Genomic DNA, 13,542 nt, shown 5'->3' with positions numbered 1-13,542 from the left:
ATTTTCTGCAAGAGTAACTATAGAAAAAAACACTTAACCTAAGCAGAAAATGACAACAATATAGAATAAGAAAAACGAATAGAATAACATAATGTCATATGGTAGTTTCTTTTAATACTCCCATCTAGACTATAAATCAACTATATTCGCGGTTATTTGTCTAGCCATGTTTTATTAGTCATAGGACCTACAAAAAACATAATCAGCACCAATCCCCGGATTTTTGAAGTGTTATTTCTACAAATGAAGTTGCAGACTTACAAAAATGAGTCACAACATGTCCATTAAGGGAACTTAACAAGTAGCTTCAACAGTAGCTGAACAAGAAGAAATGCATTTTGTGCCAGGGAAATGAGCTCTTGTTGTGCTCCGCTCCTGCTTAATCACTACAAGCTCTTAGCGTAAGAAAATGTTGTGCATTTTCCATAATATCACACACTAAAAATAATCCAAAAAGGGTAGGCTCTGACCTACAAAACAATGAGAAATGTTTGTGACTCAGCACCATTGTGAGGGATATAATTGACAACTTAAAAAGAGTTATATATAGTTATAAGCTTCCTGAGTGTACTAAGATTATAGGGTTTTTTTTCTGTTTTGTGAAGGGAGAAAGTTATAAATGAGGTTTGCTGAGAGCTCCCATTGTGCTAAAGGCAATAAGAACTTTATAGACTATATCATGCAGTTACATAAATTGCAAATCCTTAATAAAACGTTATTACCAGCATTGCTGTTTGGGCCTCATGTACAGTACAATACCATGTCACTATTTACGGCAGCACACAAGGGTCCAATACGCCCATATTCTAGACCCATAGGCAGTCCTTGTAACATTGTGCTCTCCCCATAGATGCGATGTAAGAAAAAGGGAAATACATAGAGGGATTTTGTTGGCTCCTGTGCTTCCATTGCTTGACTCATGTTGTTAAGGCCTGATTCACACGAGCATGTTAAACGTCCGTGGGACGGCCGTTGAAACAGCGGCCGTCCCACAGACCTATGTAATTCAATGTGGCCGTTCACACAGCCGTTGTTTCAACGGACCGTGTTAAGGGTCCGTGTGAAAATAGGACATGTCCAAAGACTCTCAACTACGGTGGATGCGTGACATCGCGTCCCGCAGCGCAGAGCAAGGATGCACCTCGGACGTGAAAAACAGCAGTTTTTCACTTCCGAGATGCGCATCGCTCGTGTGAATCAGGCCTAAGTCACAGCAGGTAGTGGAGTGTTATAAATTGGTGGATTTGGGCCACTGGACGTAACATGTTCCTGGAATATTAGCTATGGGCACATAACACCATTGGCAGTTCTGGTTTGGTGATGTTATAGCAAGTATAGCAGGTAGGGCCAGCTTTAGATTTACGGATGTAGCCATCTTTAGCTTGACTCTGATAACTTGCTGCAGCGTGATTTCACACAACAGGAGCCATTGAAAAGCCATTAAAAAGTCAAGTTAAAGTTTCTTGACACTGTGTATTTAATGCGCTAAAAGTCAAGATAAAGAAGGCTGCCTACATCTGTATGTGCCCTCTTGGGTGAAAGAGTCAAAATAGACCTTCTTATTTCCTAAATGCAGTCACCCATCCAGCACATTATAAACCAGTATTGACGCCAATGGAACTAAAGGTTCAAACTCATGTTCACACGTGGCATTCATACCTGTCAAATCTGAATGGTAATCAATCTATTGTTCTAAAATGTTTACTTTACACTATATGGCTGTAAAGGGAAGTGTCCCCTATTTTTGTATATATATGTGCATGTGCGTGTGTATATATATATATATATATATATATATATATATATAACCTATAGATTTACGGGTACAATTAACACAACAAAGTGTAACAAAGAAAATGTAATTTTTATTGACATATATCACAAACAATTAAAAATGAGTCATACAGAGCATGAGAAGTAAAAACGTTCAAAAATCGCAGGGAATGCAGGTGAAAAAGAAAAATGGGGACAAAGTCCAGTGATTGTGACAACCAGACTGATGGTGTTATTTGTATGGTCTACACAGAGATCAAAATTGATATATCATAACAAGCAACACTGTGCAATGACACTAGTGTAAAGTAATACACAATGTACAAGTCTGTAGCCAAACTCTAGTCACCCAAAAAACTGCTTGACAAGCTGAAAAGTAGGAGTACGCATTACTTGCAGATGAGTGTTATAATAAACACAAGCAGCACAGGAGAAATGAGTTAAGTAACATACCCATGTTGCTGATAGTATCCCTGCGATGAGAGACCGTCAGCCCGACGCGCGTTTCGGCGGGATGCCTTCGTCCGGGGGTGGCCAGTGTTGCTTGTTATGATATATCAATTTTGATCTCTGTGTAGACCATACAAATAACACCATCAGTCTGGTTGTCACAATCACTGGACTTTGTCCCCATTTTTCTTTTTCACCTGCATTCCCTGCGATTTTTGAACGTTTTTACTTCTCATGCTCTGTATGACTCATTTTTAATTGTTTGTGATATATGTCAATAAAAATTACATTTTCTTTGTTACACTTTGTTGTGTTAATTGTACCCGTAAATCTATAGGTTATATATTAGTCATTGAGGGTCAATGCACCAAGTTTAACTTGGTTTTACATATAGATCTTGGCTTTAATATAGCATTGTCTGTCACACTTGTAGCAAGATCGCTTCCTGTCTGTACCAATAGGTTTTGTTGATATATATATATATATATAGACAAATCAAGGGTAGGAGCAGCACTGTGATTCCTTGCCTGTTCATAGAGAAGGTGAAACGTTGCAGTGGATGCTGGATGAATAAACCAGAGTTTTTTTGAGTGCTGCTTCTATCTCTCTTTTTTGGAGATATATATATATATATATATATATATATATATATTCATATAATGTGTATATATAATGTCTCATGAGCCAGGGCTGTAGACACATTGCCCTGCTTTGTTTGGAAACCATGGAGACAGGAGGTACTGTTTGATCTTCCAATCTCCATTTCAAACTTCCCGCGTGCGCGGGATTTCGCGCACATGCGGGATTACGTGTGGGCGCTCATGAGTCGGCCAGTGATATGTTATCACCATGAAGACCCATGTTAGCCGGGGGCAAGTGCCACTCGTTCCTTGTTGCGAGCGTACCGGCAGGGTTAAATAGCCCTGCGTCGGTACGCTCAAGAGCTAAAGCTAGCTGGAGCTAGCGAAGTCCGGCCTCCCACTACAGCTGGATCTGAGACCTGCCACCATAGCAGCAACGCCAGCTCCAGTCACCTGCTTCGCGGACCTCTCCTGCGACACGCTAAATATCAAGTGTAGCAACAGCTACACTTAACCCTCTCTCTCCCTCTCTCCCCTTGCTGTCCCAGTCTCCCCTTGCTGTGCCTGAAGCTAACCCTTGCTGTCACTGAGGATAACCATTGCTGTCCCTGAAGTTAACCCTTGCTGTCCCTGAGTTGACCCTTGCTGTCCCTGAGTCCCTAAGTTAACACTTGCTGACCTGATATGTCTAACCCTTCCCATTGTTAACCCTTTACCTGATTAACCCTTTAGTGTACAGGGACAGTTATATTAGGAGGGAGTGGGACAGAAATAGTGAGTGTGTATTGTATTGTAACGTAACGTCTATGTATGTTTAGGTAAGTGGGTGGCGGTATAGATTAGGATTGTGATACCGTGATTATACTGTACTGTGATTAGTTACTGTGTTTGGTGTATTTTATATATGAGAGTGATTACTGTATGTTAATAAATATTATCTTTATTTACTATACTATACTATACTATACTTATTCCCTTGAGTAGCAGCAAAGCAATATGGTCGACGTTAGTATAAGAAAAAAGTTGGGGGAACTAGGCATAACCCTAGTGACCCTGATTATAAAGGAGGTAGTAATAGTGGGTGACACGAGTAGGTGAACTCCGCTATAACCCCACCCCCCTTTTACAATGGCAAAAATATGTGGACACCCTAATAATTGAGTTCAGTTGTTTCAACCACACTCATTGCAAACAGGTACATAAAATCAAGCACTCAAGCATGTAATCTTTATACGTAAATATTCAGTAGTCGTATTGGTCGTACTGTAGAGCTCAGTGACTTTACACGAGGCACTGTCAAAAGATGCCACTTTTACCACACGTCAGTTTGTGAAATATCTGCTAGATCTGGTCACCTGTAAGTGTTATTATTGTGAAGTGAAGTGTCTAGGAATAACAACAGCTCAGCCACGAAGCAGTAGCCCACGCAATCTCACAGAGCGTAGCTGCCGAGTGATAAAAATCCTCTATCCTCTGTTGTATCACTTACTATAGACTTCCAAACTGCTTCTGGAACAGACATCAGGACAAGAACTGTGTGCCCGGAGCTTCATGAAATGGGTTTCCATAGTCGAGCCGCTGCACACAAGCCTAAGATCACCATGTACAATGCTATGTGTCAACTGGAGTGGTGTAAAGTATGCCGCCTCTGGACTCTAGAGCAGTTGAAACATGTTCTGTGGAGAGATGAATTGCTGTTCACTATCTCACAGTCTGATGGAGCTGGGTTTGACAAATGCCAGGAGAACGCTCCCTAATGGAATGCATATTGCCTACTGTAAAATTTGCTGGAAGAGGGATAATATTCTGGGGCTTATTTAAAGTGAAGGGTAATCAAGAGCTTAAAAATGTCCCATAAATAGAGATTCAAATTTGGTATGTATGAACAAAAATATATTACTAAAAATTGTAAATAGTAAGTCACATACAAGTAGCACTCAAATCTCTCAATCCGATAGCGTCTTTGCCTACTCCATCATTGTAGTGTTCCCCTAAAGAAGAAGAAAGTCTCTCAGCACTTGTCATTTATAAGTAAATAACATACTTCAAAATTATTCGCTTTCACAAAGCATAATATAAGTTTTCTGATTTATAATGTACAGACAATATTGGCTCTGTTATCCTCAACAAAACCAAATACAGGGGAGGGACCAAGAGGAGGTGACCCATTCTGCTCTGAAATCCCTGATCTTTTGTGACTACTTGCCCGCTGATGTTAAATGCATAATAGGAACATTAATAAATCGATGGTGCCTGCTATTTTTAGTGGGCTTTGATGTTGATCCATAGATTGCCCCATCTATGTGTACCCTATTTCTATGTATATAACTAAGTAATGGTCTAATTCCAGTTTCCTGTAAAATAGACACATTATTCTGTAAAACATCATGTGTTAGAATGTGGGTTTTCATCTAAAATCTCGTGCTGGGAATATTTGTTACCTTTGGTAATATTTCTATAATGTGCAATAATAATACTAAGCAGCCACCCCTCTCAGGAATAGTGGGCGTGAGAATGGATATCATCAGTATATTGCACATGAGCACTCTTCCTCTATACAGCATTTGTGGCTTGTCTGCATCCTGCTGGGAACTAGTGTTAACCTGCCCTTATATATTAGTAAGTATGGCCATTTTTGTGTTTTTTTGAGTATATGTATGTCCTTTTTTGCCGTGTTTGCCGGGTGCTGACGCCGGCCCTAGTCGGAAACTTTATTAGGGACCTTAGTCGCACATTCCATAACTTTTTCTAGACAAAAAAAGCATAGCATGCATCGCTATGTTGTCTGGCAAAATGATGGACACCCATTAAAGTTAATGGGATTCACCAGGTGTTGGTTTCCATTATGCAACGGATCTGGCACTTTGGTTTTTCTAGATGTTCTGCTCCTATGATGGAATGCAGATGTGAACATCGCCCAACAAAGTTTTGCTTCCAATTAAATGTAGTGCTAGTTAATTTGCCTATGAAAACTATATGCAAATGAATTGCTTAAAGTATACCTATCTTTTTTTTTTCTTAATTAAAAGAGGTCCAAAAACCTGTAATATACCTTCATAAGGGTTGGAGCTCCATTTTTGTGTTACAGGGCTCCAAATTTCCTGGTTTTCTTTACACGGATTAAATAGATTGTGAAAAATTACAATCCCTCACCACAGGGGTAATAGAGAAATTCTCTAATGTTAATCACTGGAGTAGGACTGTTCCCACCACAATATTACTCGTTTCTTATGGCACTTGGTTAGTTCCGCAAATGCTGTTTTAAGTGATGATGTATAAATTCTTTATCAGAGAATACCTCCTTAACTTGATTTTGCCATACCTCCATATTGGGGGTGTTTGAGATAAAGTCTGCCATATCCAATTGTTTCTCAAAGATTAAATAGATGGTGAAAGATTACCTCACCACAAGGGTTAATAGTGAAATGATCCACAAAAAATTAAAATGTAAATCACTGGAGTAGGACTGGAGTTTCTTAAAAATTTAATTTTACTTAAGATTATTTTAAATATGTGTTACGGTACATAGCGTCTGAAAATTTTTCAATTCAAATTGTGTTGCACTGTTTCATCATCACATTGGACATCTGGTAATGCAATTCAACATCCAAGTTTATGAGAATATACAGGTAAATAATCGTTATCACGTACACTTTATATCATCATCAATGAATTAACATCCCATTTTACTTTTTGGGGTGACATTATAGGAGGTATGTAGATTATGGGGGGGGCAGACCGATCAACATAAATAGGGTAGGGAGTCGCCTTATTGGTGATGACGTCAGACGCTGTGAACAGGCGCTCAAGGACATACAGGAAAAACACATGCCACTACTACTACTTGCCACTGCAGGTATTGCCATAAATTGACATCGTCTGTTCACCATAGATGACAGATGGAACAAGTGGCCAGACTCCCCTGATGAATTTGGGCCATGAGGAAACACGTCGGGAGGGTAAAGAAATCTACTGAAGGGAGGTTCCCCAGTCCCCTCATTTAAAGAGGCTCTGTCACCACATTATAAGTGCCCTATCTCCTAGATAAGAAGATCGGCGCTGTAATGTAGGTGACAGCAGTGCTTTTTATTTTAAAAAAAACGATCTATTTTTACCACATTATTAGCGTTTTTAGATTTATGCTAATGAGTTGCTTAATGCCCAAATGGGCATATTTTTACTTTGGTCAGCGTCATACACTCCCCTGTACAACGCCCACTTGGTCTAATCAGCATCATGCACTCCTCTCCATTCATTTACTCAGCGCATAGGGATCCTGCTAGATCCTTATGTGCTGTCTTATACTAACACATTAACAATACTGAAGTGTTTAGACAGTGAATAGACATTCCACGGAATGTCTATTCACAATCTCTGCACTTCGTTAATGTTTCTATGGTAGTTATCGCAGAGGAAGCGTGATCTCGTTGTAACCTGTCATTTACCGCGTAATCTCGCGAGTTTACGCGTCCTCTGCTGTAACTACCACAGACAGTAACGAAGTGCAGAGATTGTGAATAGACATTCCGTGGAATGTCTATTCACTGTCTAAGGGTATGTTCACACGAGGGCGTCTGTAACGGCTGAAATTACGGGGATGTTTCAGCCTGAAAACATCCCCGTAATTTCAGCCGTAACGGCATGTGCAGGCGCTTGAACGCCGCGTCCATTACGGACGTAATTGGCGCTGCTATTCATTGCAGTCAATGAATAACGGCTCCAATTACGGCCAAAGAAGTGACAGGTCACTTCTTTGACGCGGGCGTCTATTTACGCGCCGTCATTTGACAGCGGCGCGTAAATTACGCCTCGTGTGAACAGACAAACGTCTGCCCATTGCTTTCAATGGGCAGATGTTTGTCAGCGCTATTTTCGGACGTAATTCGGGGCAAAAATGCCCGAATTACGTCCGTAATTAGTGTGTGTGCACATACCCTAAACACTTCAGTATTGTTAATGTGTAAGTATCAGACAGCACATAAGGATCTAACAGGATCCCTATGCGCTGAGTAAATGAATGGAGAGGAGTGAATGATGCTGATTGGTCAGCGTCATACACTCCCCTGTACAACGCCCACTTGGTCTAATGTAAAAATACACCCACTTGGGCATTAAGCAACTCATTAGCATAAATTTAAAAACGCTAATAAAGTGGTAAAAATAGATCGTTTTTTTAAATAAAAAGCATTACTGTCACCTACATTACAGCGCCCATCTCCTTATGTAGGAGACAGGGCACTTATAATGTGGTGACAGAGCCTCTTTAAGGAAAGAAAATAGATGCAATCAACTACAGAACAGATAGGGCGGCTGATCACCCTAGAAAAAAAGGCTCTATTATTTATTATGTTTACATGATGATATCTGAGAGGAGAACCCCAAAACTAGAATGGGATGTTGATTCATTGATGATGAGATAAAGTGTACGTGATAACAATTTTTTCACTTGTATATTCTCATAAACTAGGATGTTGAATTGCATTACCAGATGTCCAATGTGATGATGAAACAGTGCAATATAATTTGAATTGAAAATTTTATAGACACTATGTAAGGGTGCGTTCGCATATGTCAGTTGTATCAGCATCAGTTTTTTTTTCTCTCAAGTGATTACAACTGATGCAAAAACTGATGCAAAAATGTATCAGTTGCCATCAGGCTTTTTCACGATTTACTACAAAACCATCAGTTATCATCAGTTGTCGTTAGTTGTCATCAGTTTTTACCACAATGGTCCACCAAAAAGGTTGTCTGGGCTCTGAAAATGTGCCAGTTTTATAAGAGTGGTGGATAGTTTGTGATAGATTGGATACATGATAGATTAGATACTTGTTGTGTACCATGTCAGGGCTCTCTTTCCTTGCTCCGGCCTTGGCGCTACACTGAAGTCTGACACACACACACATTGTAATGTCACGTGTGTCATATTCAGTGCAGTGCCAAGGCCTACGCCAAGAGAGAGAGCCCATAAGGCAGCTGCTGTCCACTGACCTCAGATCAAATCTTCGAAGCAGCCATAGGAGCCTTAAAAGATGACAAACACTAGCCATAACTTCAGTAAGTAATAGTTTTTGGCGCCTTTACAGCTACCCAATACAACCCTGCATCTCCTACCCACACCACACCACGCAGGGACTCACACAACATGGTTGTATATAGTGCCACACACCCCCTGTAGCTAATGCCGCAGTGCCCTCTGTATATAGTGCCACACACCCCCTGTAGATAATGTCGCACAGCCTCCCTGTAGATAGAGCTACACAGCCCCCTTTTAGGTAGCACCACACAGCCCTTGTAGGTAGCGCCACACAGCCCAATTGTAGGTAGTGCCACACAGCCCCCTTGTAGGTAGCGCTACATAGCCCCCTTGTAGGCAGCCCCACACAGGCCCCTTTGAAGGCAACGCCACACAGGCCCCTTTGTAGGCAGCGCCACACAGCCCTCTTATAGGTAGCGCCATACACCGCACAGCCCCTTTGTAGGCAGCGCCACACAGCCCTCTTATAGGTAGCGCCACACAGTCCACAGCCCCCTTGTAGGTAGCGCCACACAGCCCACAGCCCCCTTGTAGGTAGCTCCACACAGCCCCCTTGTAGGAAGCGCCACACAGCCCACAGCCCCCTTGTAGGTAGCGCCACACAGCCCACAGCCCCCTTGTAGGTAGCTCCACACAGCCCCCTTGTAGGAAGCGCCACACAGTCCCCTTGTAGATAGTGCCACACAGCCCCCTTGTAGGTAGCGCCCTACAGCCCCCTTGTAGGTAGCACCACACAGCCCCCTTGTAGGTAGCGCCACACAGGCCACTTTGTAGGCAGCGCCACACAGGCCCCGTTGTAGGCAGCGCCACACAGCCCTCTTGTAGGTAGCGCCACACAGCCCACAGCCCCCTTGTAGGTAGCACCACCCAGTCCACAGCCCCCTTGTAGGTAGTGCCACACAGCCCCCTTGTAGGTAGCGCCACACAGCCCCCTTCTAGGTAGCGCCACACAGCCCACAGCCCCCTTGTAGGTAGCGCCACACAGCCCACAGCCCCCTTGTAGGTAGCGCCACACAGCCCACAGCCCCCTTGTAGGTAGCGCCACACAACCCACAGCCCCCTTGTAGGTAGCGCCACACAGCCCACAGGCCCCTTGTAGGTAGTGCCACACAGCCAACAGCCCCCTTGTAGGTAGCACCCCCCCCCCCACTTCTTGTAGATAGCGCTACTGTAGCTCCCTGAAGGAGCGAAATCCCTCTTTGGCCGGGGATTCTGCTCCCGGAGCGCTCAGCTTGATGTCTGTGTCCATTTATGGACAGTGACATCACTGGCTTATCTTGGAGTGGAATCCCCAGGTCACAGAGTCGGCAACGCTGTGTACGGGGATTCTGTTTCAGGAGTTGCTCCTGATGTCACTGTCCATATATGGACAGAAACATCAAGCGCTCAGGCCACAGGGGGATTCCGCTGCTTCAGGGAGCTACAGCGGCACTAGTAGATAGCAGAGCAGGGAGATACCTCCCTGCTCTGCTATAATGGCGTCACTACCACTTTAGCACCTGCAGTGGCTGCTAGCGGCGCCGCCGGCCAATTGGTGTTCCCGTCCCCCGTCACGACGGGCGCCCTCATGCCCGGTGTCGCCACTAGCAGCCGTTATTGCTGCTACAGCAGTAGCGACGCCACTGAGTAAAGAAGCGGCCGGGCGGAAAGGCAACTGCTGCTCTTCTGAAATAAGCAGGGGAAGGGTGCCAGTGCAGTGCCCCCTTCCACCTGTTGGGGTGATGCGCCATGTGCAATAGGTCACAGACCCCTAAGGCTGGACCTGGGTGGGAGGGTAGTCGAAAGGGTCTCCGCCTGGAGCGGTATCCCCAGCAATTCTATGACCGGGGATTCCGCTCGTAGCTCACATCCACCTTCCCGCCGGGTGCTGCCGGAAGGTGGATGTGGCAGCACCCGGCGTTCATCCGGCCACCATTAAAATAAATAGGATACGGCGCCGGACCTCCCTGGGAGCCTGAACCAATAAACACTGCAGGTAACTTTTTTAGATCTGGCCCCCAGAGAGGTACGGCGCCACAACTGATGTCCCCCGTGCCTGAACAGATCCCATAGAAAGCTATGGAATCTGTTCTAGCATCAGTTTCCCTCCGGCTTTTCTTCAATACGCCGGAGGTAAACTGAAGCAGATGCCAGACATATGTGAATGGCCCCTAACACATATTTAAAATAATCTTAAGTAAAAGTTCAGTTTTAAGAAACTCCAGTCCTTTTCTTTACACAGACATAAGTTTAAATGATAACAATTCTGGATGTATGCAGCAACCACTAGGGGGAGCTTAGGAGCTAACTGAGGACAGAATTAATATTGACTTATACAGGAACTGTATAAATCTGCATTCAGTAATTTCCCTAGTGACGACTGCAGGCAGATAGAATTATATCATTGAACTTTACGGCAGTTTGAAGGAATGCAGGTGACTTGGGGCACTGTATGCAAGAGACTGAGCTACACTTTCTGAGTATAAAAAATATATATTTATCCACACTTATACAGTAAAGGCTGTCAATTATTGAATGAGACTGCCTCCTGGACTCCTAAGCTCACAGTGAGCACAGACATAAGTTCATAAATTACAAGTTATACTGAATCTTTTGTCACAAAACTCATATCATCCTACTCTATACAATGCAGCCCATGGATTGGTCAACATTTTTAAGGGGACAGCGTTGCTTTAAATTTCAATATAAGCAGATGTAGGCGCTATACATATACGTTTCTAGGACGTCTGTTGGATTCAAGTTACTCTTTCTGGCTTCTGCAGAGTTTAGTTACAAGTGTTTTTTTTCTTTTATAAACATTTTTAATCATACTGTTAGGCCTTATTTACACTACAGGAATAATCGGCAGTGTGAAGGACTTTTTTTTTAACGGCTGTCACATGGCTGCATTAAAATCAATGGCCCTTTTTTTAACGGACCGTGTGAACGGCCAATGAAAAAATAGGACAGGTCCTATTTTTACCCGTTTTCCCGGATCCCTTAATAGACTCAAGTCTATGAGGGATCCATGAAAACGGCTCCCGAACGAGTGCACTCGTTTGTGTGAATACGGCCTAAGTGCTACTCTAGGGCTTTAGCATCTCACATTTAATGTTTTAGATTACATTCTCATTTACTTGTTGTTTATACATAGCAAAACATCAGTTGACTTCTCTGCTCCTTCAGCCTTGTTTCATTCTTTCTCCTCATGTCTTCATTGTCTTGTCTCATTCTTTCTTTTTTTTTTAATGTTCCTATATTACCCATTGGCACTTTATATGGTCAGTGATTTCCTCTTACAGTATTGCATTATTTCAGTTTTTATGACTACTGTATAGTGTTAAGATAACATAATTTCTTTAGTTGAAAAATTAGATTTTTTTTTTTAACCCCTTAATGACCAGCCTGTTTTAAGCCTTAATGACCAAGGTATTTTTTACGTTTTTTCCATTGTCACATTCAAAGAGCTATAACTTTTTTATTTTTGCGTCGACATAGCTGTATAAGGTCTTGTTTTTTGCGGGACAAGTTGTATTTTTTAATAGCACCATTTTGGGGTACATATTATTTATTGATCAACATTTGTTTGGGAGGGGAATAGAAAAAAAACAGAAATTTGACCGCTCTTTTTTGCGTCCTAAATCTACGCTGTCTACCTGTGGTATAAATAACACAATAACTTTATTCAGCGGGTTGTTACGATTGCAACGATACCAAATTTGTATAGATTTTGTATGTTTTAGTACTTTTACACAGTAAAAACGCTTTTTTTTTAAAATAATATTTGCTTTTGTGTCTCCATATTTGAAGAGCCATCACTTTTTTTTTTTTTCACCGATGCGGTTGTATGAGGGCTTTTTTTTGCGGGACGACTTGTAGTTTTTCTCAGTACCATTTTGGAGTAGGTGCGACTTTTTGATCACTTTTTATCACATTTTTTTTTAAGTCAGGATTCACAGAAAACAGCAATTTTTCCATTGTTTTTTATTTTTTACGGCGTTCACCGTGCGGCTAAAATAATGTAATAGATTTATAGTCTGGGTCGTTACAGATGCGGAGATACCACATATGTGTAACTTTTTTGCTTAATTTTGTTTATTTAATAGTAAAGCAGTTTGTAAGGGGAAAAAGTGGGTTTTTCAATTTTTATTTCACTTTTTTTTTTATTCACTTTATTAAACTTGTTTTTTTGTTTTTTTTTACTAGTCCCACTAGGGGACTTTAATATGCGATCCTTTCATCGCTTTTATAATACACTGCAATACTTTTGTATTGCAGTGTATTACTGCCTGTCCGTTTAAAACGGACAGGCATCTGCTAGGCCATGCCTCTGGCATGACCTAGCAGGCATTCACTACAGGTAGACCTGGGGGCCTTTATTAGGCCCCCGGCTACCATTCGAGACATAGACACTCGGCGATCTTATCGCCGGGTGCCGGTGGGATGAGAAGGAGCTCCCTCCCTCTCTCCAAAACCGCTCAGTTTCGGCGCCCGCTATTGAGCTCCGCATCTGAGGGGTTATATGGGTGAGATCGATACTAATATCAATCTCACCCGTTCGAGCCGGGATTCCTCCAGCCCTCAGCAACCTCTGGTCGCTGAGAGCAGTGAGATTTAACGGCTCCCTGCTCTGTTTATTTATTTTGATGCAGCGCCGTGAAAAGGCGTATGCATCAGAATAAAGCCCATTAGTGGCCGCCCTGAAAAGGCGTATTCGCAGTC

This window comes from Rhinoderma darwinii, chromosome 4 (assembly GCF_050947455.1).
Source record: "Rhinoderma darwinii isolate aRhiDar2 chromosome 4, aRhiDar2.hap1, whole genome shotgun sequence".
NCBI lineage: Eukaryota > Metazoa > Chordata > Amphibia > Anura > Rhinodermatidae > Rhinoderma > Rhinoderma darwinii.
Note: the sequence above shows the minus strand (reverse complement) of the source record.